Below are 26,062 nucleotides of genomic sequence, written 5' to 3'. Positions count from 1 at the left end.
GGAGTGAAAAGTCCTGCCTAGCACCGTCTGCTGCTCCCTTCTCTGTATGATTTTGTGCAGCAGAATCACTTCTGAGGTTTTGAAGTCTTTTATATAGCTTCAGCATTTGTTGACGGCTATAAATAAGGCAGCACGTGCATCCTAATCACCAGCTCCTTTGGAACTTGATTTTTGGCCTCTCTCTTTGCTCATAGATCGTTTTCTCCATTGATGGTGACAGTCAAGACTGAGACATTGCTGGCTTTAGAACAGACTTCACCAGAGGGGCTCTTTCCCCACCCAATATTCCCTTACTCGGTGCACCAGTTTTTGTGAGAATCAAGGCACTCGAATATTGAGTGTGATGTTTGGCACAGCATCCACTGAGGGCGCTTGGTTTGTGGAGGTTGAGAATGGTACCCCACCTCACTCTGTTGGTCCCTTCCAGGATGTAGCATCATTTGACAAGCTGTGCATTTTACTCCTTTTTTCTTTGGATAGTTTATTATTGTCTCCTGTACTAGAATGTAAGCCTTCAAGGGCAGAGATGTTTCAGCGTCTTTCCTTATTGTTAGATGAATGCCTGGTATACAGTGGGTACCTAGTAGTTAATTGTGAGTGGCTGAGGTAAATTTGGACCTAGTGAAAACAGAGAGGTGCTATGTCAGTCAGTTTTCAATGACCGTTACGATAAAATGGAAACTACGGGAAAGTACGTGCTCAGAGTTTGCGGGGCCACACACTTGATATCAAGGTATTGACAGGGTCGTGGTCCCTTTGAAGAGTTTGTGGGTGGATCCTTCCCTTAGTATTCCTAGCTTGTAGATGAACACTCCTCAGTGTCCCTTGGCTTGTAGCTGTGTCACCCCAGTCTCTGCCTCCACTGTCACATGCCCTGCTCTTCACGTCTCTTCTGTTGTCTTCAGGACGCCTGTCACGTTGGATTGGCCATTCACCCCAGCTCAGTGTGTTGCCTTTAATGTGCTTCCATTCCCTACTTCCTAAAAGTTTGTTTTCTTTTGGCTTTGGCAAATATGCTTTAGAGCAGTGGTTCTCAACGTGGGGGCCACATATCAGATATTTACGTCACGATTCATAGCAGTAGCGAAGTTGGAACATGAATTGTTAGAAGGTCTTATTAATAAAAACAAACCCAGGGCCAGGTATTGGGGTGAACGCTGGAAGATCAGAGAAACAGCTAACTTCACCTTGCCAACTTCTTAGCCAATCCTGTTTCCTCAAACTGGAAGCTTCTGAGTCCTCATCTGGAATGAATTTCAGCTGAACTGCTGCTAAAAGCCTAAAAGCTTAACCAGGCTCTAGTTCCTGGTCCTCACGCCTTATATACCTTTTTTGCTCCCTGCCATCACTTCCTTGAATTAAAGGCTCACTTCCTGGGATTAAAGGCGTGAGTCACCATGCCTGGCTGTTTCCAGTGTGACTTTGAACTCACAGAGATTCAGAGGGATCTCTGCCTCTGGAATGCTAGGATTAAAGGCGTGTGCTACCACTGCCTGACTTCTATGTTTAATATTGTGGCTGTTCTGTTCTCCGACCTCCAGATAAGTTTATTGGGGTGTATAATATATCAACCACACAAAGTTACAGTCATGAATTAGCAACTAAGTGATTTTATGGTTGCAGGTCACCACAACATGAGGGACTGTATTATAGGGTGGCAGTATTAGGAAGATTGGGAACTTTAGAATAAGTAATGCACTTAAGTTTATTATTCTTGAAGACACACTGTCCCTGTGTGGTTGGGAGATGATGCTCTGCAAATGAGAGATTTCTACCTGGGTGGGGAGCTCTGAGCATTGAAGGGCAGGGCTGACAGCCCTTCTTCAGGTTGTCAGAAAATCTCAAGATTCTCTCTAGTCTTCATGAAAATAGAACCATGATGCCTTGGGGCACGGGCTCCTCTGTCTCACTCTTAGCATGTGCTGAGCTCTGCTGAAGACTGTCCAGTGCCTGTAAATTTTGTCTTTCTCTCATCCTGTAGGCCATTGCCCCATCAGCTCTCCTGTGGGACACTTCTTTATGTCCAGCTTGTCAGAATGGGTGGTGACAACCACATGCCCATTCCTGATGAGGCTGGTGGAAGGTCTAGAGAGGCCCTGCAGGTGACCTGTGTCACCATTCAGTAGTGGTACTGATGCTATAAAAAAAGCCCCTGGTGAAGCCTAAGGAGAAGGAAAGAGAGAGCCACCAGGCTGACTTAGAAGAGGGGCTGAAACATAAAGGGGCGGTCTGTAAAGGCCATTATGGCAGCACCCATACACTTGCTCAGCTCAGGGACCCTTTAGGCCACCGCATTTGAAGAATTATTTCTGTTTCCAGTGGCTGGGCAAGGGGGTGGGGTGGGGTGGGGACCGGGCAGGGGTGCTTTAAAGAAAAATCCTTCTGCCATTGTGGAACATAGATCTCTCTGAAACTATAGAGTGAAACTCTACATTTAACTAGGTAGAGTGCCCCTGCAGCCTATCAGAGTAGATAGCATCAGGAGGCTTCTGTTTTGCTTTTGTTTTTCTGAAACAGGGTCTCATGTAGCATAGGCTGGACTCAAACTCCATATATAGCTGAATCTGGCCTTGAATTCCTGATCCTCCTGCCTACTTCCCGAGTGCTAGGATTACTGGCATGTACTACTCTGCCGGATCTCACAATACCTGGAACTCTTGCTTGGGGCCTCCATGGCCTCCTAAATGGTGAGAGATCTCTTTGTGAAGAGTTTGGTGTGACTTTCTCCAGCTAGGGCAACACAACTCCCCAGGGGCTGGCAGCTAGGTGCTAGGTCTTTGAAGAATTTGTGGGCACAGCTTGGCCTGGAGAGGAACAGATTCTCTTATCCAGTTGACAAGATCTTATATGCCAGGCATGGAATTAGACACTTAGGGATCTACTGATGAGCAAGAGTTGCATGCACTTGGGAAGCTTAACTAAGCAACCAATGGCAACAGGAGTGCGGGGAAGAGAGAACTGGGTGAAGCTTCTGTGTCAGGTGAATCCACCCAGTGACCTCAGTGAACACGAGATGACAGAGCAATCTGCTTTATATAACCCTGGTGCCTTTTGTGCCCTGTTCTTACAGTTCACAGTATGGTCCTGTGTTGAGGATGTGTGGGCTCTTCTGTCCTCTTAGCTGGAGCCAATGAGCTAATTAGGCACTCCACTGAGGAACCGTACTCCACCCCTGGAGAACATGTGGAATCCAGTGACTGACATGATATCGCTCTCCAGCGCAGGGCTTTGTGGAGGGTTTCAAGGCTTATTTTGATAGTACAGGACTGTCACCTCTGTCTATTTCAGAGCCTCATCCTACAGGTGGGCAGGATGCCTGCGTGGCTTGGAAGTCAACATGGCAATGGTTTACTTAATGTTTCTCTTACTTTTAAGACATTTTTGTCCAAGTCAAGTGAGATCAGAAATGGGAGTTCAGCACTAAATGGATGCTAGGAAGCCATGAGACTTTGCAAGTGTAAACCAGGTTGTAGCTTGAGTTTTTCTGCCTTGCCCACAGTCAGGACAAATCTCTGTCACCCGCCAGTTCCACAGCCGCTCAGACCCAACCAAGTAAACACAGAGACTTATATTGCTTACAAACTGTATGGCCGTGGCAGGCTTCTTGTTAACTATTCTTATATCTTAAAGTAACGCATTTCTACAAATAACTATTCTTATATCTTAAAGTAACGCATTTCTACAAATCTATACCTCGCCACGTGGCTGGTGGCTTATCGGCGTCTTCACATGCTGCTGGTCATGGCGGCGGCTGCAGCCTCTCTGGTCATGGCGGCGGCTGCAGCCAGTCCTTCTGCCTTCCTGTCCTTTTATTTCTCCTCTCTGTTAGTCCCGCCTATCCTTCCTGCCTAGCCACAGCCGATCAGGTTTTATTTATTAACCAATCAGAACAACTTGACATACAGACCATCCCCCAGCACAGCCAAGTGCAGACCATCTCAAACACCTGCACTCAGGCCCATGGTCCTAGTCATCCTCTATACGGACCTGCTGGGTAACGCCACAAGGAACCCAAGAAGGGCTCCCACAGCACCAGGTCCCATTTTCTGTGCTGCATCTTTGATGTGCTGGTGGAAAAAGAGCAGGGCCCTGTGCCATATACTGTCCTCTCCCCGTTTGGCCTTTGTGACAGTCGATGAGCTGGCATGCTCTTTCCTCCTGACACCAGATTCATGGGCTTTTTTAAAATGCCACTTCTCCGACTCCCTGAACTAACTCAGTGCCAACAATTCAACTCAATTCTGACAGTTTTCCTGGAGTTAAAGGGCTTGTCCTTCAACACTGCCTTCAGAGACGCTGGTAGCAGGTCCCCAGCCACCTGACTTCTGACTGATGAGCTGTAAGCCATAGCCACCCCACACCCACACGCCAGTGTGATGATTTGGTAGAATGGCTCACTGAGCTCAGAAAGATACCCTGCTTTAAAAAATTTATGATGAAGGGCATAAATGAACAACCAGGAGAAGAGGTACAGTAGGGTTTGGGTGTACCCCTCTGACATGTGGATGCATTGGCTAAACAACTCAGAAACTCTCCAAATCCCAGCACCCAGGGACTTCTGCGGAGGTTTAATTCAACAGGTACAACTGGCTGTTAATTGAAATTCCAGCGCCCTGCTTTGGGGAAGGGGACTGAAAATCACCAGTTTCCAGTCAAGGTCTGGCCTTTCTGGCAATCAGCCCCATCCTGGAGCTATTTTAGGGGCCCATCAGGAATCCAGAATCACTTCATTAGAACAAGAGGGGTCCTTATCCCTGCTGTCCCTCAGGAAATTCCGAGGGAGGATTCAGGAACTCTGTGGGAAGGGGACGAGGGAGTGCCCACAGGAGGGCTGCCCAGACACCATGCACCCGCACAGACCTCAGCTTGAGTTTCCTCTCCGTGAGTGTTTTCTAGGGCTTATTACCCTGAACCTCAGCCAAAGGCAAAACTGCCCGTTCAGCACCCAGGGCAACCCAATCAGAGCAAACTTGGCAGGTCGTTTAGACCCTCTCAGCCCTGGGGTCCCTGCTTTGGCTGTAGGTCAGAACTGAAACTATGCCTGGGTGTGAAGCTTGGGCTGGTGGGAGGGAGGAAGGGCGAGGGGCAGTTACTGTCTTCCACCACATGGCCCAGCATCAAGTCAGGAGATATGTGAGCTCCGGGGAACCATTGAAGAAGAACTTGGCCTCAGAGAAAATGTTCCTCCTTGAATAGCTGTGCTTTTAAAGTTACGAAATAGGGAAAGAGGCGACAAAATCTGTTCAGAATAGCAAAGGAGCCAAATTATCAGGTAATGAGGGAGAATTCTGGGGATCTCTGGAATTTAGGAAGGTTGGGGAGAAAACAATTTGGTAAGTCGAAGGAGCCTCGTTAGCTGTATCAGCCTGAGCTGGGACATCCGCCCTTCCAGGCAGCCCTGGGTACAAGGACCATAGAGGGCTGTGAAGTTTCTATCCCTCATCATCTGCTGGCTGGGGTCCCTCTAAGAGTTCCTTTGCCTGAGAACAATACTTCTCTCACGGGCCTGCGGAGAGGATTTGGGAAAGGGGCTTCCTGAGAGCTGATGGGCTGGTGTAGCCTTTTCCTTGCTGTTACTGTTGCCAAGTGGCACACTTTGCTGCCTGTGTCCCAAAACCACATCCCTCTTGATGTGAAAGAAGGGTTCTGGGGAGTTACTTGTTCTCCCAGAGAAGATTAAAAGAAGAAATGTTGCTCTTCAAAGTCAAGTCTCTCCCACGAGCAAGACAAAAACAAATGCAATCAGAAGTTAATGTGGGCTCGGTCCAATAGAGATACGGTAGCCACAGATACTGTCTCTTGGTGCACTTGCAACGGAACCAGATGAACTGAATTTTAGTGATTATTTGCTAGGATTCAAAATATCCATCATTTTATAGTTTTTAAACGTGTATCAAGCCGGGCAGTGGTGGCGCACGCCTTTAATCCCAGCACTCGGGAGGCAGAGGCAGGCGGATCTCTGTGAGTTCGAGGCCAGCCTGGTCTACAGAGTGAGTTCCAGGAAAGGCGCAAAGCTACACAAGAGAAACCCTGTCTAGGAAAACCAAAAAAAAAAAAAAAAAAAATGTAGTTATTAAATATCTTACCACGTTTTTCTTGTAACAAATCCTTATGCTTGACAACTCTGCTATCTAGTGTAAATTCAAATAAGAAACATTCCAAGTGATCCGTGCTCATGGCTAGTATATATCTCCTTGAGTCATGCAGAGCTAATGAGCGGCTGTTGATGCATAGTTAAGAGTCTGCAAATTGCACCTTGCAGGACAAGGAAGGCTTCCGGTGGAGTTAAGTTGATGATTTGGAGAACTCAGCCCATCCTGGCTTATCTGTGGGTGTGGGAAATGTAATTATAACACTCCTCTGAGAAGGAGGCCTCCGGTCAGGGTTTCGAGACAGTGATGTGATTACAGATGTAGGTGGGGAAGTTGTGCTTTAAAGGGGCAAGAAGGGACCACAAGCTAAGGAACGCAGGCTGCCACCGCAGCTTGAAAAGACAGGTCATAGTTTGCCCTCAGTATCATCAGTGGAAGCAGCCTGGAGGACGCCTTGTTTTAGTCCAGTGAGACTGATTTCAGGATCCTGCCTCCTGAAAAAGAGAACATTGCTGTAACCCATGCAGCTCGTGGTAATTTGTAATCATGGGATGGGAAGTGCATACATCACTAATACATTACTGCGAGCATCCTCCTCAGGTCATCTCTGAATGTGTTCCCCTGAACCGCTTCATCTTGGCTTGGATTCAGCTATCCAGAGCTGGGATGCTCCGCCCACCCTGGCTGGAGTTTGCTCTTCCTTGGATTCAATTGCGGACTTTGATGGCAAAACTCAGTTGATATCTTAACTGACTTACACAGGGAAGGAAGGTTTTTCATAGTGGGTTACAGTATATAGCAGAAAAAAAGGAAGCTGGAAAAAGCTACCAGCTCTCTTGACTATTTGCTTAATTTGGGAGATAAAGCTAGAGAGTCTTTTCTTTAATTGATTGTGTGTGCACTTTACGAGTGTGGTACATGTGTGTGATAATGCGAGTGTATATACGTGTATGTTGGGGAGTGTGTGTAGGGGTGCGTGTGCGTGCATGCATGCATGCATGCATGAGTTCATGAGGCGGCCACAAGTCAACTTTATTGCTCTGACTCTAGATGCTCCTGACCTCACCCACAGCGCTGGAGTTACAGACACATACTATGACCCCCAGCTTTTACAGAGATTCTGGGGGTTCAAACTCAGGTCCTCATGCTTGCCTGGAGGGCATTTTACTCACTGAGCCATTTCCATGAGAAGTATTTTTAAAACTAAAGTCCACTAAATTAAAAAAAAAAAAAAAAAAGCACTGCTGTGTGAACCGGTAGGTTCAAAGTGTAAGTCTATGAATGTTAGTGACTGTCTCAAACTAAAGCCAGTAGGCGGTCACCTGGCCGGCCTCACCTCCCAGGGGCCATTGGACCCTCTGTCAAGTTTCTAGTTTGGTGTGTCTAGGACAAGGCTCAAAATCCATAGTCCATCAAGTCCCGGGTGCTACTGATGGACACCTGACCTTCAGGAGGAGCTTGGGGTGACACCTGTATGCTGAGGGAGACACATTTGTTGAGGAAGATCCACAATGGCCTTTTTGTCCAGTCACAAAATCCTCCCACCGGCGATCTCAACTGTCACTAGGGAACTTTGGGGCTGGCTGCTGGGCCTGTAGCTTTCTTCTGTTCTGTGTCTCCCACTCTAAGGTCCAAAATAGACGAAAACCCCGAGTTCCCCACGTTTCAGCTAAAAATACATCTTTTGCCACAGGCCGGCTGAGTTCTCGGATTTCCCAGCTGGAGTGCGTTTCCCGGACACGGGGCTACCCCAGTGGAAAGTCTATAAGCAGAGAGTACCAGGTTAAAAATAGTTCCGGGGAGGCCCCTGCAAAAAGCTCTCACACCCAGCTGCCCACTCGGGGTAGTCTGTGCCAGGGAGAGGGTGGGATGGGGTGGGGTGGGGTGGGAGGAGCCATTCAAGGCATAATGGCGGGACGGCTGGCCACTGCATCCACTTTCTCTGCCTAGCAGCAGAGGCTCCCTTGCTCTTTCGGCCTGGCGTTTGTGGTCCCATCCTCGCCTTGATGGATACGGCCCTGGTGTCTCTTATCCTGCCTTCTGTGCAACACTGAAACTGAGCTTCCCAAGCTGTTTAAAAGGAAAGGAAATTAATCAGACACCCCTCCCGTTATTCCCCCACCCCCAGGGAAGAAATGGCCTCTTTTAGGGCTGGCAGTGTGATGAAGTGGGAGAAATTTTGCTCAGCTTGTAGAAAGTCCACTTCAATCCCACATGGAAAAATTAAAAAGGAAAGAAAGACCTCTCCTGGGGAAGCAGTCTTCCAGTGGAAGAAAATGAAATGTATGGGCTATTTAAAAATGTTTTTCATTAAAAAGTAAGCATGTATCTATTTACGGATGGATGGATGGGCTGCTTGCTTGTTTTTTGAGATAGGGTGTCATCAAGTAGCCTAGGCTGGCCCTCAACTCCAGATCCACCTGCTCTACCTTCCCAAGTGCTGGAGTTGCAGGGACATGCCAGTCACCTCGTTTATTTCATTTCATTTTTAAAAATAATTCATTTGATTTTATTTCATGTGCATTGGTGTGAGGGTATCAGATCCCCTGGAACTGGAGTTACAGACAATTGTGAGCTGCCATGTGGGTGCTGGGGATTGAAGCCAGGTCCTTTGGAAGAACAGCCAATGCTCTTAACTCCTGAGCCATCTTTCTAGCCCCTTCATTTCATTTTTTTTTTTAAAAAAGACATCTTTCCCTTAGAAAATTCGTTGTCCTTTTCACGTATGTTTCTAAAATGCACAGAGAAACACTAAAGTTATGTCCAAATCGGCCTTTTCCAACACACAATATTGGAATCTTTTGACGTTCTGTTTTATCCTGTCCTGGATGAGAATCATCCCTTTGTCCAGCATGTTCATACAGAATAAACTTCTTGTGTGATAGTGGTTTTCATCATTTATTAACTATCTTAGTCCTGCAGGGCTTGTGTTTACCCAAACCTCACTTTCCTTAATAATGACCCCAGAAAACATGAATAATATTACCAGAAATTCAGATGTACCAAAGAATTTTTTTTTTTCTTTTGAGATGGGATTTCTCTATGTAGCTCTGGCTGTCCTGGAACTTGGACTACAGACCAGACTGGCCTGGAACTCAGAGATCTAACTGCCTCTGCCTCCCGAGTGCTGGGATTAAAGGCGTGTGCCGCCACTGCCTCACTGTTTTGGGGTTTTAAAAGGGAAGAAAAAAAAATCATATGCTGAAGTTGCTACAAAAAAAGGAATGAGGAAAAAAAATTCACCCAGGAAAATTTGATGAGTGAGAAGAAATTTCTTTTGGTTTTGCTGTCAGATTGCTAATACAAAGGTTATAGCCACAGTTCATGCAGGTGTGTGTTTAGTCAATGTCCTAGAGGCGTAAACTCTGTGTCTGTGTTTGGAAACAGAGATGAGGAAACTACGTGGGGTGTCAGTTTTCCACCTACAGCTCCACTGCCTTCCTCTGACCCCAATCTGGGCTTAGACACGTTTGCTTTTAGCCTTTCCTGACAACTCAGCATAGTGCATGCAGAGGAGGATCGCTTCAGGGTCGCTATTGGGGGAGGGGCCACTGAGAAGCAGGAGGGAAGTCGAAATGTCTTACTTTTACATTTTAATTTGTAAGTTTATTTACTTAGTTCCTGCATTGTGCTGCTGGCATTGTACAGGCGTGACTCACAGTTGTGCTTTGGGGTAGGTAACATGTGGATAAGAGTAAGAGACCCCGAAGAATACAAAGAGAGGAAGACAGAGGATGGGAAGGTACAAAGAGAGTTTTGAAACATGATTTGAAATCACGGTCTTCCACTTTGACCCTCTCCAGAGTGTGCGTGTCCACACCAATAGGAATCACTGAATGCTGAACATCTGCCGTGGTCCTGGTCCCAGTGGTGTAAACCATCAGACACACAACACACACAAAGGCACACCCCTTTGAACTCGAAGCACCCCGGAAACATGACAGATGTGGTTCTTGTCGTTTTATTTCTCTTTTGTGTAGTCTTTAAAGAGAAAGGTATAACATGGATTGCTTTTCATGGATTTCAATATTTTCACGGTATTTTCCTATTCCTCACCCATTGGTGAACTAATTATTTCTGAATTTGGTGAGCAGAGCAAGATGAGATAGAAGGTGCCGAAGGATAGAGGTTGAAGTCCAGACGGTGTGGCATACCACCGTCATGGCAGGATGGTAACTCCATAGAGTAAGGACGATGTGGGTAGATGGGTGTTGGTTGGTGTAAGATGATCCATCAGCAGGATAAGGGAAATGTGTACGTGTGGGGACATCAAGCAGCAGGTGGGCACTTGGAAAGAATTCACACGGCATCCATCATCTGGAAGATAGGGAAGAGCAAGACAGGTTAGGAACCGACTGGAGGGTTAACCAAATAATTAAACACAGGGACGATCCAGATCTCACATGGCGGGAGAAAAGAGTTAAAACTTTGGCGGTATAACACGAGACCTAGAACTTTGTACCACAGGATTAGAAATGAAGATATGAGGGAATGTGAAGAGAAATATAAGCAAACTTAGAGTAAATCATATTAGTTGCTCTGTGTGGTCATGCCTCATATGCCCAAGAGAACAAGTAAAAGGAGGAAAGATGTATTTTGGCCCCTGGCTTCGGAGGGTGCGGTCCACGGTAACTTGGCCTCAAGAGCTTCGACAGAGCATCATAGTGGTGATTGCTTGTGAGGTAGAGGAGGATCGTTTCCTCATGATAGACGGGAACGCAGACTAAGGGACTGAGGACCAGGTATAACCTTCAAAGGCTTGACTCTAGTGACCTACATCCTCCATCTAGGACCCATTTTCTAAGGTTTCAAACCCTGGCAAAATAGTACCTTGAGCTTTGGATCTAGTCTTCAGCCTAGTCTGGGGATGGGGTGAGCATTTTATATTTAAACCATATATGTATGTATATGTATATATATTGTGTATATGTATGTGTATAACATGCTACATTTGTAGTATGTATACATTTGTCCAGCATGTGTACATGTGGAGGGCATACCCTATATGAATATTTCAACTCTCATTCTATGTACTGAGAGAAAATGGCAAGCAGGATACTTCAAGACACAAGGGAACACCCTGTGAGTCCAATTGTACATTCAGATCTTGTTTCTAAGATATGAATTTGCTTAAACAGGAACCATGTTCCATGAAGAAAGGACAAATTGAGGCAAAGATGCCAAAACCTTTGCTTGCAGAAAAGCAGGAAGCATTTCTGGAATGATGTGGTCAGGAATGATGTGGTCATGTCAGAAGGACACAGAGGCAAGCTTGAATGGGTTCCCAGTGGCAGAAGAGATGGCAGGTTGAACATGGAAAGGAATAATGATATTACCATATCACAAAGCATTGATTGAAATGGATTTGCTGCGCGCGTGCGTGCGCGCGTGCGTGCGTGCGTGTGTGTGTGTGTGTGTGTGTGTGTGTGTGTGTGTGTGTAGGAGTTGTTTGTTGTTTTATTTTGAGACAGGGTTTCATGTATCCTATGAGCTACTATGTAACTAAAGGTGATCTTGAACTTCTAATTCTCCTACTTCCATCTCCCAAATTCTGGGATTCCATGTGTACACCATCACGTGGGGTTTAGTCAGTCCTGGGGATTGAACATGGGCTTTGTGCATGCTAGGCAAGCACTCTACAAATTAATCATTTTTAGCCTCATGTTAAATGAAACAGGAAACAATGAATCCACTCTGATTTAGAATTAAAAAATTTAAAAAAAAATTGGAAAGGATATTAACAAAGTTCAAAGCACCTTGCTGCAAATGTCTTTCATTTAACCTGGAGGCAGGAATAATGTTAAAATTGGGAGACTTGGTTTACACACTCTTATCATGTAGTTGATATGGTTATCATCAATAAGAATCAAGCAGATAGATCAAATGCAATGGGAATGTAATATCACTTTTATGATATTTTTCTAGAGATATATGAATTTAACATTAAACTATAACTGGGAAAAATTCTAAAGAATTATTGACTAGTAAGTTTACAGAAGTTGTTAAAGTCATGGAAATGAGACTCAAGAATGAATAAGTCAAGCAAAACATGAAAACTAAGTGATACCATAATACTAAAGTTGCCCTTATGGGTCTGTGATGCACTATGGAGTTACTGGAGAATCCTGAATGTGGCCTGAGGATTAGATGGCAGACATGCATGGGGGTAATTTCTTGATTTTTTTTTTGGCCATATTTTGGTCATCCTGGAGGTGATTCATAGTTGTAGGAACTATCCATTAGTAAACTACAAAAGAAAGAGACATTTAGTCAGCAGTTCAGTGTCAAGGGCTGATAAGAATGTCTTCATATTTTTTTCCTCACAACTTTTCCCTAAATGTATAGGTATTTCAATTTCTTTAAAAGGGAGGAAAAGACAATTTTTGCTTTTATGAATTTTTTTAAATTAACTTATGTATACACACGACAAACTTTATAGCTGTGGAAATCCTTTTCTGGTGGGCAACTAAGTATAATGTAATAGGCAAGCTGATTTGATAATTGTGAAAGACTATTTTTCAAAATGCTTTAGTTGAAAATAAGATTATTTACAATCATTAATTCACAATTTTAATTGTATATTTTCTCCAAAGTTTAAAAGTTGATACATCAAAGCAAATAGTAAACATTAAAAGAAAAATAATTTGATTCACTTAGTCTGCCTTGTTGTGATCTGAGGGCTTGCCTTTGCATAAGCAAATTTGGTACATTCATCATATTAATCATATTTCTAAACATTTATCATTTATATGTTTGTTTTTGTCTTAAAATACAGACAACGTTAGCATGGGTAATAAAATTGAGATAGTTGAAAAATGGTACATATTCGTTGTGAAATAAATTATTTGAAAGTTGTTTCATTGTTACAGTTACTAACTGTGAAAACATGTTGAAACAAAATTGAAAAATATGATTGATGGAACACTGGGATATGTACTTGAATCCTTCTTTTCCATCACCAACATCTTACAATTTTAGGAACTGTTATTTAATTCTTTATACTTCGGGTATTCTGACCATATAAGTCAAACGTTTATTGCAGTTTATATAATAAACCTGAATTAACATATTAAAAATAAAACCACCAGTGGAAAGAAGTTGGTGTGTTCAATTATTTGGTTTAGGCTGAAATAATCCTGAGATTCATTTGGAAGTGTTAATAAGGAAATATTTATTGATACTTTGTTATTAAAGTATTTTGAATATTAGATGGTTTCCTGTTTTGGTTGAACTGACATTTTATTAAAAAGTAGAAGTCAGTTTTGCAAATCATTTCTCACATTATAAATTTTTTTACTCCATTTTTTTTTTTTCTTCTGGAGACAAAGTCCCAGGCTAGGCTTGCCTCAAACTCATGGCAATCCTCCTGCCTCAGCTTTCTGAGTGGTAGGATTACAGGCCTGGCCATCACACTTGGCCTTGTACTTCATCTCCATAGCATCTATTAAATGGATATTTATGTCATCAATGGCTGTTTTCCTCCCAGTCACACTGCCTCACTTGAGGACAGGGACTTCGAACTTGCTTGTCCATTTGCAATCTCTGCCTCTTGGTCCAGTTTGACAGGACATTTTCTCGTGTGCTTTTTGCTTTTATTGTGAGCTCATTTTTGTGTGTTTGGGAAGAGGGTTCTTATGGACACATGGAGTGGCTTTGGTTTGCTTCTGACAGGCACCTTGGGGTCTTTGTCAGCAGTCTTGGGGTTCAGTCCAGACCTATCGAAGGGTGGTCCCTTAAAGAGGGGAGTGAGGAATTGAGAAGTAATAGGAAGAAATATAGACATAGAAAAACACAGAGACACAGGATAGTTTCCGAAGGGCCCTGGATCAATACCCAGCAGCCTTGAATTTATTTCTAATGGTCTTTTTATATACTAGCAAGGGGAGAGGCAAAAGACCTCCCCCTTTCAAGATCAAAGCACAATGTACAACCAAATGTAGACCCTTCAAAACACCTGGTAGGCATCCTTTGGCCAAATCATCCTATTATGCAGCCCTGCTGGGTAAATCAAGCTCAGACTTTCTGACCTTGAGTAAGGCCTTTCTAGAGAGCCTCTGTGGGCCCCCACAGGTCTTCATCAGTCTGGGATCTACTTTTTAAATGATTTCTTTACTTTTGGAGATCATAATATGTTTACATCATCTCTCCCTTCCCTTTTCTCCCTCCAAACCTTCTCATGTACCCTTCTTTGCTCCTTTTCAAATTTATGGCCTCCTTTTTCATTAATTGTTGTTACACAGACACACACACACACACACTCACACACACACGCACACACGTATATTTCTAAATATGTGAGTACAATCTGCTCAGTCTGTCTAGCATTGGCTTGTACATATATTTTCAGGGCTGACCATTTGGCATTGCTTAACCAATTGGTATGCTCCTCCCCAGAGAAGCTATTTTTCCTTCTCTCAGTGTACGTTAGTTGCCTGTAGTTCTTCATGTAGGGTTGAGTTCTCCTGACCTCCCCAATGTTAGCATGTCTCTTATTTTTGTCTTTGTTTAGCTCATGTTTAGGCAGGATGTTGCTGAGATTTTACAGGTGTAACTTCTGACATTACCTCACAGCAAACTCCCTCTGACTCTTAAAATATTTCCACCTCCTCTTCCACAGCTCCTTTTTCCCTGAATTGATCCCCAAGTCTTAAGTGAGGGACTTGGCTCCACAGCTCTTCATTTGATCATGATCGTATTGGTCTCTGTCTGTTGCAAAGAGAGTTTTCTTTGATGCAGAGTTGGGACTACATAGATGAGTAGGTATAAGGAGAAATATTTAGAATCTAAGGAGGGAAGCTACCAACGCTCCCACTGAGCTATGACATCTATGAACCACAACAGTAACCAACATAGTCTTATGACCCTAAGGGTGTAGCAGTGCTATGCATACCTTGGCGGTAGCCACTAGCTTTCTATTCAGACTTAAGACCTGCTCAGCAAGAGGGAAATCATCCCTTGTACTGGAGACCTAGCCAACTCCCCAGGTCTAGTGAAGTCACTGATCTTCAAAGAGAACCTGCAATCTCCACTTTCCCAAATAGCATGATCTCTATCTACTTTGTAAATATTGTGATCTATTTTTTTACATTTTAAATCTTGGGGATTCTATAGCAGCATAATGTAAGTTTGCTTCCCATGCTTACTTATAAGATATTCTTGGGAATTTTTACTTCCCATGTCTTTTTAAAAAATATTTTTTAATCTTTACATTTTCCCCCATTTTTAAATTGAAAATAGATTATTTTGTAGAATATATTCTGATTACGTATAGGTTTCCCCTCTTCTAACTCCTCTGAGCTCCTTCCTACCTCCTTTCCTCCCCAAATCCACACCTTTTCTTCCTCTCTCATGTCTTTTAAACATTTCCACATACTTACCACTTTTAGAGGGCTATTCAGTAGAGCTTTCCAATCTGTCTTTCATGGAGAGTGTAGCAGTGTGGAGGTTCTAGCTTTGGCCAAGGCTCTCAGGTTCAGCTACTAACCCAGACCTTTCCTCGGGTCCCTCTGCTCTCGTTCAAAACCAGGGTGCAACCAGCTGGTCCTGAGGTGGTGTCACCAACTCATCCCTCCCTTTACCTCTAGATTCCAGCACCGTGTTAGCGTCAACCTTCACACCCTGCTCTGACTTTCAGTCTCCTTTTCTTGCTTCCAGAGATGTCTCGTTTCTTGTGAATGTATTTGCACTGGCATGAATAGTCATTGACAAGATCGTGGTGGTTACTCTGGAAAAGAGGAGGGAAGTGACTGCTGTATCGTGTATTACCCTAAACACTGGGAGAGAAGAAGGCTTACCTTGGCTTCAGGGTTGTGGCAACACTATCAACCAAAGCTGCCTTCAACTGCCTAGGAGGTTATTAGGGGTTTTTCCATCTTTGATAAGATTCTGTTGACTGTGAGTTTAGAACCTTCTTAGAAGTGGCTATAGCAGAGAACAGGATTTACATAGGTGACCTAGTACCTCACAGATCCTAAGGGCAAGAAGCAGGTAGGCGTCAGAAGGGACTAGAATTTGGAAGAAGCAGGCTAGTAGAACTGAGAGATAAGAACAAACAGCTGTGGGTACCAGCATTCTCAGGAGAGAAGCTGAGCGCCTATGCCGAGTACTTCTAGATGAGGATGCCACAAAACCTGCATGCTGATAGAGTACACAAGATTGTTTTCTTGTCTCTCATCACCTTCCCTATTTTGGTGGAATCTGAGTCTGTCCCCACATCCCGCGTGGATCCTTTCTCCTGCCTTCGCACCTTCGATGGCTGCTTCCTTAAACTGGGATCTGTACTCCTCATTACGGAGATGTCCTCTGAGGCACTTGCAGGGCTCCAGCCCTCTCCTTGGCTTGTTTCTTCTTGACTGTATTTCACGCAGGGCCTGTACTGTTTGCTGCATTCCTTTTCTTCTTGGCCGCCTCTTCTCTTTCCTTCTCTTTCAAACTTCCTTCTGTGAGGTCTCCCATAGTGAGAAACACGAAGTCATTGGATTATATGCCTACCAAAAGCTTTCATTTTCAAATGACTCTCATCTCTCATTAGCCTTCTGATTGGTGAATTCTTACCAGGAAGGTATGAGCCTGTGAAATCTACATCTAAGCAATATTTGGACCCAGTCTTTTTCTTTTCTTCTTGTTGCCAACTTGACACAAGCTAGGGTCATCTGGGAAGAAGGAACCTCATTTGACAAAATGCTTCCACAAGACGGGCTAACAGGGGCCATTTTCTTGATTAAACATTGGTGTGGGAGAGCCCAACATACTGGGGAGAGCCACCCTGAGTAGGGGGTTCTAGGTAAGCCATGGGGGTAAGTCAGTAAGCACCCATGTTCAGTGGCCTCCGCTTCAGTGACTACCCCAGGTTTCAGCCCTGACTTCCCTTTGAGATGGACTGTATTTGGGACAAGCATGGCAAACAAACCCTTTCCTCACTGAGATGCCTCTTGGTTATTGTGTTTTAATATAGCAGCAGAGACCAAACTGGGGCAGAAGTTAAATGTACCGTTTCCCTGTGGGAAAACACACCTCTCAGTTCTTATCTGAAGACTTCCATGGTAGTTAATTCGAGGAGAGGCACGGCTGGGCTGTGGAACGGTTCAAGTGGGTTTTAGCTAAAGGAGGTGGATACCTTTGAGTGTGTGTACAAGTAATGTAGACTGTGTGTGTGTGTGTGTGTGTGTGTGTGTGTGTGTGTGTGTGTGTGTGTGTTGTATGTGTATACTTTTATTCCCACTAGCATTTATTAGGTCATGCCCAGGTATGTCAAATATCTTGAAATGCACAAGAGTCCACAGGGAAAAAACTGACCTGCTCAAAAGACAGTGATGTTACTTCCCACAAAGACCCCTCCTTCAGTCACCACACACATAACTTAGGATTCCTGGAAATGCATGGTCAAGAAATAGGGTTATCTTGGTGCAAAATGCTGTGTTCCTGATTAGTTGCGGTCCTTTGTTAAATTGCCTGCATTATCTTGTCTCTGGGTATCTAAGTTTAAGTGGAGTGACGATATTGTTATTTCCTTGGAGGGAGGCTATAACGTGCCTGAGGGTAGGGACAGTGTCTTCCTCATCCTTGTGTCTCTGGATCATATTGTGCATAGAAAAGGCTCTGACTAAACATTCCTGGAATAAGCCACATTAATATCAACATGTGACAGAGGTATATTTGTTATGAGGCTTTCAACACAGAGTTTTGCTTTATTTTCCAACTAGCATATTCACGATATATGGTGAACTATGTAATGCATGTTAAGTTTGGAATTTATCCTCTGCTCTAGGCATTCAGAAAGAAACTGCCACTTCATCTAACACATACCATCCCCTCTGTGCTTTTGCCTGGCAGGCTCCCTTTCAGCAGGTGGGGTCAGGAGGTTAACCGCTCCACATCTGTTTATGCTTTGCTCTGCCTCAAAATGCTTGAAATGGGTTGTTGTAGAGCAGAAAATCCATTTGGTCGTGTACGCTCTCCCTGATTATTTTCAGCTGTAGAAAGTCAATATTTCAGACGTCTACTCCTGTTGCCAATCTCCTTCAATCTTTAAGTCACAGGGTTTTCACTGATAGAGGATCTGTAAGTCAATTAAGTCTTCAGTTTGTACAAATTCCACAGTCTCCATTTGGCTATATGAAAAAGAGATTGCTTCCTTTTATGATATGCCCAGCTTTTTTAGCTGTGTAATAACATAATCAGGATGCAAAATTTAAGGCACTTTTTTATAAATAAGTCAGATATTTAATTTCCCGAGGAATGAATAGTGCAACCTTCTTTTTTTTTTTTTTTCTTTCCTCGCCTCCATTGTTTTAAAAATGCATACACAAAAATAAAGAGACAAAGACAGAAAAAAGAAACAGACCTTAGGATGCTCCAGTGGGGGCAGAAAGAGTTCTGCTGCCTCCAAAGAAAACTTTCATTCCCTCTAGGTTGTGTTTTCCATGAAACGACAGCTTTGAAATAGTTGAGATTGAGAGCAAAGTCATCTCCAAGAAGGATGGGCATGTGTGTGTGTGTGTGTGTGTGTGTGTGTGTGTGTGTGTGTGTGTGTGTGTGTTTATCTTCTTAGTCCTCCTCCTTCTCAGAGTAAGGGGAATCTGTTGTATGTTTGTGACTATTACAGAGATATGCCCCCTTCCATCTTTCTCTGAAGAACACAGGACTTAAAGATGATCTTGTTGCCTCTAAAACAAAAATGATAACCTTCCTCCGGGAACTGAATGGAGAGGATGCCCTCCCAGCTGCTTGAACCAGGGAGAAATCAGGTCTCAAAACTTTGTAAATGTGCAAGAAAAAAAATCTTTTTTTCTTCCACTAATTTCATTTAAGTTTTTGCACATTTGTCGTGGTATCAAGGCATTTGATTTTTTGGTTTCTAATTTGCAGATATAGGTATATGGTTAGGGTGAAGGGATAGCTTTATAAGGTCACATAGACTTCTAGTGGTCCAGACAATTGCACAAGTCGCCTCTGAAACATTCCAATTTGTTCTCTCAGAGCTCAGGCGTGAGCTGAACAATGCCACCTTGAAAGCAGGAACACAAATGTGACATACTGTCTGCATTATGGGACAATTATTATCTCGTCTCCAGGCATTTAGTCTCTAGATTGAACATCCATTCTTGGAGGTGTGAATATGTGTCTCGGGAGAGGACTGTCTGGTGCTGTTGTAATTTTCAAAGGAGAAGCTGTGGGCAGGGTTGGCTTGCAGAACCATGTGTTCTGGTGTGAACTCAGTAATTTCATTTTGCAAGAGGCCAGTGAGTTATTTGAACCTCGTATGCTTCAATTAAATGACAGAGAACCAGATGAGAAGACTTACTGAGAACCAGATGCTCTTTCGCTGTGCCTCCCGGGATATTCAAAACAAACATCACAACAAAAGACACTTGGGTCCAGTGTAATTCACTGATGGATGGTTTGGATGCGTTTTTGTTTACTAGGAGGGTGGAAGCTAATGAGGAAGATTGACAGATGGTTGGGTTGAGAAGTACTATTGATCTCTCATTCAGCAAATCTACTTTTAATTCTTGTGAGGGACACTTTCATGGTTGATTGAGAACAAAGTGATGTGCATCTAATGCTGGCAACATTTTAAATTTGGGGTAGCAATCGTCTTGGTGATGCTTGGAGCACATCACTTGCAGGTGGACTGAAGAGACTCTATCTCTATTAAGTAGTGAAAAAAATTCAAGGCACATTTGGTGTTGATGTCTGGGCAGGAGAATGTTCCAACCTGAGTTTCCCATGGGAGCCCAGTGTCTGCACTGTTGAGCCTGTGAATGTGACAGTATGCTATCCCCACAGAGTTTCCACATGCTTCTCTGTCCTGTGGAAGCATCAGGAGTAGGAGTGACCTACTGTCCCTGCAGCCTGTCACATGCTTTGCCAAAGCAGCAGAGCACAAATGCATCTGCAATCCCTCATCTTCTATCTCAAGAACTAAGGGACTAAACTTCCCCTCAAACAAAAGTAGCATTGATTTCGGAGATTTTTTTTTTAACTGTGATTAATATTGTAATCGAACCCAGTCTTCTGTGGTCAAGTCATTCCATTCTGCCATAACTTTAAATACTATCTCATCTTCTCATTGTGTTTTAATAACATTTAAAAAACAATAGCTAGGTTTTATAATAAACATTGAAGCAAAAATAAAATTTAACTAAATCCACCAGATGGCTAACAGAATTAGGGTAACCTTCTAGCTAGGAATAGTTGGATACTCCAAATTCTCTGACTCTTGGACTATATGTTTATCTGTCTGTATAATTTCACAGTGTGTTAAGGAATTTAAAATACAAGGATTTGGGTATTTATATTTAATGGCATCCATGGTATAGAGACACATTTTACAGGTAGAATTAACATGCACACCACACAAAGCCTGAAGTCTGTCCAATGTTTGGTGCTAATTTAAATCATACACAAGGTAGCGTTGTTGGAATACCTGTATATATGATGTTGTAGTATAAGTCAGAGCACACCAATGTCTCTTTGTAGACAGTATCTGACAATGAATATTGTTTCTTAACAAGTGATTAGAGGCTAAGGATGACATTTGCTTAGTGACACCTTGGAATGATCAGATAATACTTTTTTTTTAATTAGGTTTTTGATTTGTTAAATGTGAACTTGAACCCTCTATTTCATTTTTCAAACGAATATTTATTGTTTTAATTATGCGTGTGCATGGGAACATGGAGTATTTGTACATGAATGCAGGTACTTGAGGAGGCCAGAAGTATTGAATCACCCAGAGCTAAAGTTACGGGTGATTGTGAGCCATCTGATGTGGGTGTTTGGAATCAAAAGGGTACTCTGGAAGAACAGTACATGCTCTTCATGGTTGATCCATCTCTCCAGGGCCCCTCTTCCATTTCAACTTTCACTACTGTCTCAGTTACTTTTCTATTGAATGCATCCCATTTAGTGTGCAATTGTTCTTTGGGAACGGAGTGAGAATGCTTATTTCCATGCCAAAGTAGTATTCTTTTGAATGACAGCTGAGTTTTTAGGACATGAAAGCTTATAAATTATCAGACCAAGGTCCTTAATAAATCAACTGAACTGTTGGTATTTCTTTTTGACCTATAACCACTATGAAAAAGAGACATTTAAGATGGCAGGGAACAGGAATGCCTAGGGATTTCTGATTGGGGGATTGGTAGAGTTACGGAATTACTTGTTTTCCCAATCTCAGCATAGAGGTGCTTGTGGTTTTGTTTATAGTAAGATTCACTACACTTTACTTTCTACAACACAGAGTTTCCTATTTGACTCCAAAGTTCATAATAATATAGGTGTGAATGTGGTTTTCCACTTACAGTCCTAGGAAATTTGGTTTATTAACTTTAGAATGCTTTCCATAAAAAACACCCATATCTCACTAACATTATAATCCTGGTTGTACATTTTCAAATACAGTTTTCACTGCAGGGACTTTGGATGACTCAGGAATCAAGTATATGGGGGACATCTAGGGATACATTATTTTAAAAAAGGTCATTTGCATAACTGAAGAATAATTTTTTGGGTGATTTAACCACTCATTTATTTGAATGTTGATCCCCTTCCAGTGGTTGGAGTAGGATATAGGCTTCAGGAGGATAGAATAAGCAGACACTAGAGCTTATTACCCTCCTCATTTTTCATGTGTGTATATGTATGCTTTTGCATGCATGTCTCTCTCTGTTTGTGTGTGTGTGTGTGTGTGTACAAGTTGTACAGGAAGCCCCCACGTTGACGTCAGGAATCATTCTCCATTTCTTTCTCCTTAGTCATTGAGGCGGGGTCTCCTGATGAAATCCAGAGCTTGCCAATATGTGTAGTCTTACTGACCTGCTTGCTCTAGGGATCCCCTGTCTCTGCCTTCCAAGGCTGGAATATAGGCAAGCCGACAAACCCACCCAGCAGCTACCTGGGTTTTGAGAATCTGAACTCAGGTCTTTGCGCTTGCCTGTTTCCCTAGCCTAAGACTTAATTAAGCTTTTACATTTGATAAAAAAGCTGGCAATGGAGGATGCAGTGATGGAGGAAGGATGGAAGGAGGGAAAAATGGGGGAGGGAGAGAGGGGATAGGGAGAGAGGATTTAAAAAGATGAATGTAAGACTCCTGAACAAGGTGTTTGTAGGATTTGTATAAGTGGGAGGGTCAGTCTTAGATGGCGGCGCTGGCAAATTCTCTGTGGTAAGAGAACTAGGGTACAGAAACAAACAGGCCTATAGCTTTAGATTTAGGAAAGTGTGGTAACCTCCGTATGGTATGGTGGTTTTACTTGTGCTGTAAAATGGGAATTGTTGTCAGAACAGGAGAGTGTGAGAAGAAAGCTTTCAACTCACCTGCCAGACGCCTTAGATGCATTCTACCATCCAGATGAAGAAACCCAGAGAGGAGATTGTTGTGCTCACCTGGTGTTGGCTTAAAAGATGGCTGACTGTCCTTAGTTTGCTTTCTAGTCTGTGATAAAGATCATGGCCAAGAGAAACTTAGGGAGGAAAGGACTTTTTTCGATGTCATAGTACATCACCTGAGGAAGTCAGAGCAGCAGGTCCCACAGGAACCTGAAGCCAGGGACTGAATTAGAGGCCATGGAAGCATCATGTTGTTTATTGGCTTGCTCTCCACGCCTTGCTCAGCTCACTTTCTTTGCCACCAGGGAACCACCTGCCCAGACTGGTCCCACTGGGCTGAGCCTTTCTCTGTCAATTAGCAACCAAGAAAATGCCTTATAGACTTACCTACAGGATGGAACCTCAGTAGAGGCTCCTCTTTCCACTGGACAAGTGGATGGAACTCTAACCACGGCAGCGAAGGGGGAGACCCAGAGGAATGAGGGTGTTCAGAGCATCAGCATGGGTTTTGCAATAAAAGTTCAAACACCCTAAAGCAGATATACGGGCAGATGGAAAAAGGAGAGTCGGCAGACTGAAGAAGATTCTGCGGCTCACTGGTTAGGAGAATGGCTGTCACAAAGGTGATGAAAATAGCAAGTTGAGAGACAAACACACCAGAGTTAGGGACATAGAGGACAGGGAGGAGAAGGGCCCCAGTGGAAATAAACTGACTTAAGAAAACGCTCTCGTTAGGAAGAATCTATCATTATATGCTGTAAAAGCAAATATGACAGCCTTTTACATGAATGTTGTTCTTAAGATACAAGAAGTTTTCCCCAACGAGATTAGAAAAATATCAGAATGATTGCTTTATAATATATACGTGCCATTCTGACGAGATGTCCAGCTCCCTGAGCTATCACGTAGTCCCAAGGGTGAGGAGGCCCAATTCTGGAAGACTGGAAGATGAATGCCACCTGGGAGAGCATTGCTCAGAGCCTCCTGAAGTGAAGCTTAGGAGTAGTCTCAGCGATTAACTCACTCCTGTTGTGATGGCCGCTCTTGGTTATCAAACTTGACTGCATCTGGAATGAGCTAAAACCCAAGGGATGGGGTACACCTGTGAGGAATTTTTCTTACGTCATTTGAAGTGGGAGGACCCACCTTTCATCTGGATCTCTTGAGGTGGGAAGATTTGCCTTCAGCCTGGTCCACACCTTCTGCTGGCAGCCTATAGGGAAGACAAGAAAGAAGGAAGCTACGCTCTTTGCCTGCTTGCCCTTGCTCTCACGGACAACTTCATTCTTTCCCTGATGTTAGAGTCTACTTCTTTGGGATTTTGATATATGCTGAAGGCCAACTGAGACATCCAGCCTTGTGAACTGAACAACCACTGGATTCTTACACCTTCTATTGGTAAACAGCCAGTGTTGAACCAGCTGGACCACAGCCTGTAAGCCAGTGGTTCTCAACCTGTGGGTCACCACCCTTGGGGAGTAGAATGACCCTTTTACAGGGGTCACCTAAGACCATCGGAAAACACAGATATTTACAATTCATAACAGTAGCAAAATTATGGTTATGAAGTAGTATGATTTTATGGTCATGGTCGGGGTCACCACAATGTGAGGAACTGTATTAAAGGGTCACAGCATTAGGAAGGTTGAGAACCATTGCTGTAAGCCACTCTAATAAATCCCATATATATTCTATCAGTTCTGTCCCTCTAGAGGACCCTGACTAATACAGGTCTACACTGCATAATATTCCGAGGAGCCTCACAGATCCCCTAAATGACACAGCATTTCCATCCACAGTCTTCAGGAGCCAAGAGAGCAGCTAGAAAAACCTGTGACTGAGAAGACAGTACTAAAACACTAACTTGTTTTATGTGGTTCTCCCTTCTCTTCCTTAAAAAAGAAAAAAATACAGGCATCAGTTTCCTAGCCAATGGTGAAAATATTGAGACTAATCAGGAGTGTAGTTTCCAGAGGTTAGGCCCTGATGGACATGCACTTCTATGGGATTCTAGAACTCCCGGACGCTGATTCTCTCCTTGTGAATACTAGGTGATATTTGCTTTGCTACAGCATTGGGGACAGCCAGGAACCACTGTGGGTAACCTGGGGCAGTTATCCCTAAAACAGTCCCATGATGACCTAAGTAAAGCAATGGCTTCTGTCATTGCAGGGGGAGTCTGAGGAAGTTCACAATCCTTTACTTCTCCGGATGTGCTTTCATCTCTAATATACGTCTCCAAGGTTACTTTTCTTTGAATTACGCTGGTTGAAGTGTGTCCTCCTTGTAGTCCTTCCCCAGGAAACTATATTCCTCTCCTTGAGTTCCCATGGCAGTTATTTCTCCTCTGAAGTGTGAGCTTGGGAGAGATCATGGGTTTGAGATCATCATTAGTCTTATTGCAGGCGTTCAATATCTAATCGAGCGGATTGATTCTGTCACTATCTCTGTTGGCCTGCAGTCCTGTCAGATCAATGTTATCTACAAGCTTGGAAGGGTTCCCTGTGTTCAGTGACAGCTGTGATTGGGGTACTGGCACTGACCTGTTTTAGTATGCCATTACTCTATCTTCCTGAGAATCAACTGTACGCTGATTAAATGAACTCACCTTGGGTGGTGCCTTGGACCAGATGCAGCAAGAATGGGTTAGTAGACACATGAGCCTAATAAACGAAGCCCATTTTAAGTTAACATCATAAGCTCTTTCAAACAGTGTCTTTTCATGGAGAATTCTTAAGGTTACTGAAGACATCATTGTATTCTGTGGTGAACACTGCTTCCTGTATTCCTCAGTGATCAAGGATCCATTTTAACAGTGAAGAATAAAGCAGAAATGAAGAATCATGCCTGCCTCAGAAAGAAACTATCAAATTTGCCATTTCATTTCCTTTGCGTGTCCTGGAAATGACGATGGACCAGCCAGGAAGTTCTAGCAGTATTACAGGACCATTCTGTTAGCTCTATAACACATAACAGTCTGCATAATGAAAAGGCTTATTCTGGGCTGTTCTTTTATTGAAGGTTACATAATTATCACAGAGGAAGAGTACTGGCCATGCATGGTAGGGGGTTCATGAGAAGAAGTGGTTGGTATTGGGGTTGTCAGAATAGTAGAGTCTCTTCAAACACACAGGCACTAGGAGAGGACTAGTTTGGAAGCAGGGAAAGAGAAGCGTTTTGGACTTAGGCTCCTCACCATCCCGAACAGGACCTGTACAATATAACAAGAAAGGAAGCCCAGGACTGCAGAATGGGGGTCCAGAAGACCTCCCAGAGATTAACAGACGAGTGCCAAGGTTGGGGTTGGAGAGTCAGGAGCGATGCTTGCTCTGGGGACTAGGGCAGCAGCCCGTCATAACTTGAAGCACTTCCGGGAACATCTCAGGCTTCTGCTGAGAAAGCCGCTGCCTCCAGCTAGCCGACTGTAGTAAACAAATTCCCAGACAGGAGCTTGAACTTCGCACAATGTGAAGCATTTGCTGACAAGAACTTTTGAGCCATCGCTGTGGTCTCTCTTGCTCTCTTATGGATAGGCTGTGGGGGAATTGTAAGTGGCAGAGGGTGTCCTCTGAGTGACTCTGTTTCACCGACACCCGTGACAGTCTCTCGCTTTGGACTTGTTAGTAGATGCGTGGTCA

The 26,062-nt window shown here is 43.6% G+C and overlaps 1 protein-coding gene across 2 annotated transcripts in view; it reads left to right on the top strand.

The window, feature by feature from the left end:
• Corin (corin, serine peptidase) overlaps window positions 1–26,062 on the top strand; it is a 220,968-nt gene that overhangs the window by 8,133 nt on the left and 186,773 nt on the right. The window lies entirely within an intron of this gene.

This window comes from Peromyscus leucopus, chromosome 10 (assembly GCF_004664715.2).
Source record: "Peromyscus leucopus breed LL Stock chromosome 10, UCI_PerLeu_2.1, whole genome shotgun sequence".
NCBI classification, from domain to species: domain Eukaryota; kingdom Metazoa; phylum Chordata; class Mammalia; order Rodentia; family Cricetidae; genus Peromyscus; species Peromyscus leucopus.
The sequence above is the reverse complement of the archived record's forward strand: the minus strand, read 5'-3'. Positions and strand labels throughout refer to the sequence as shown.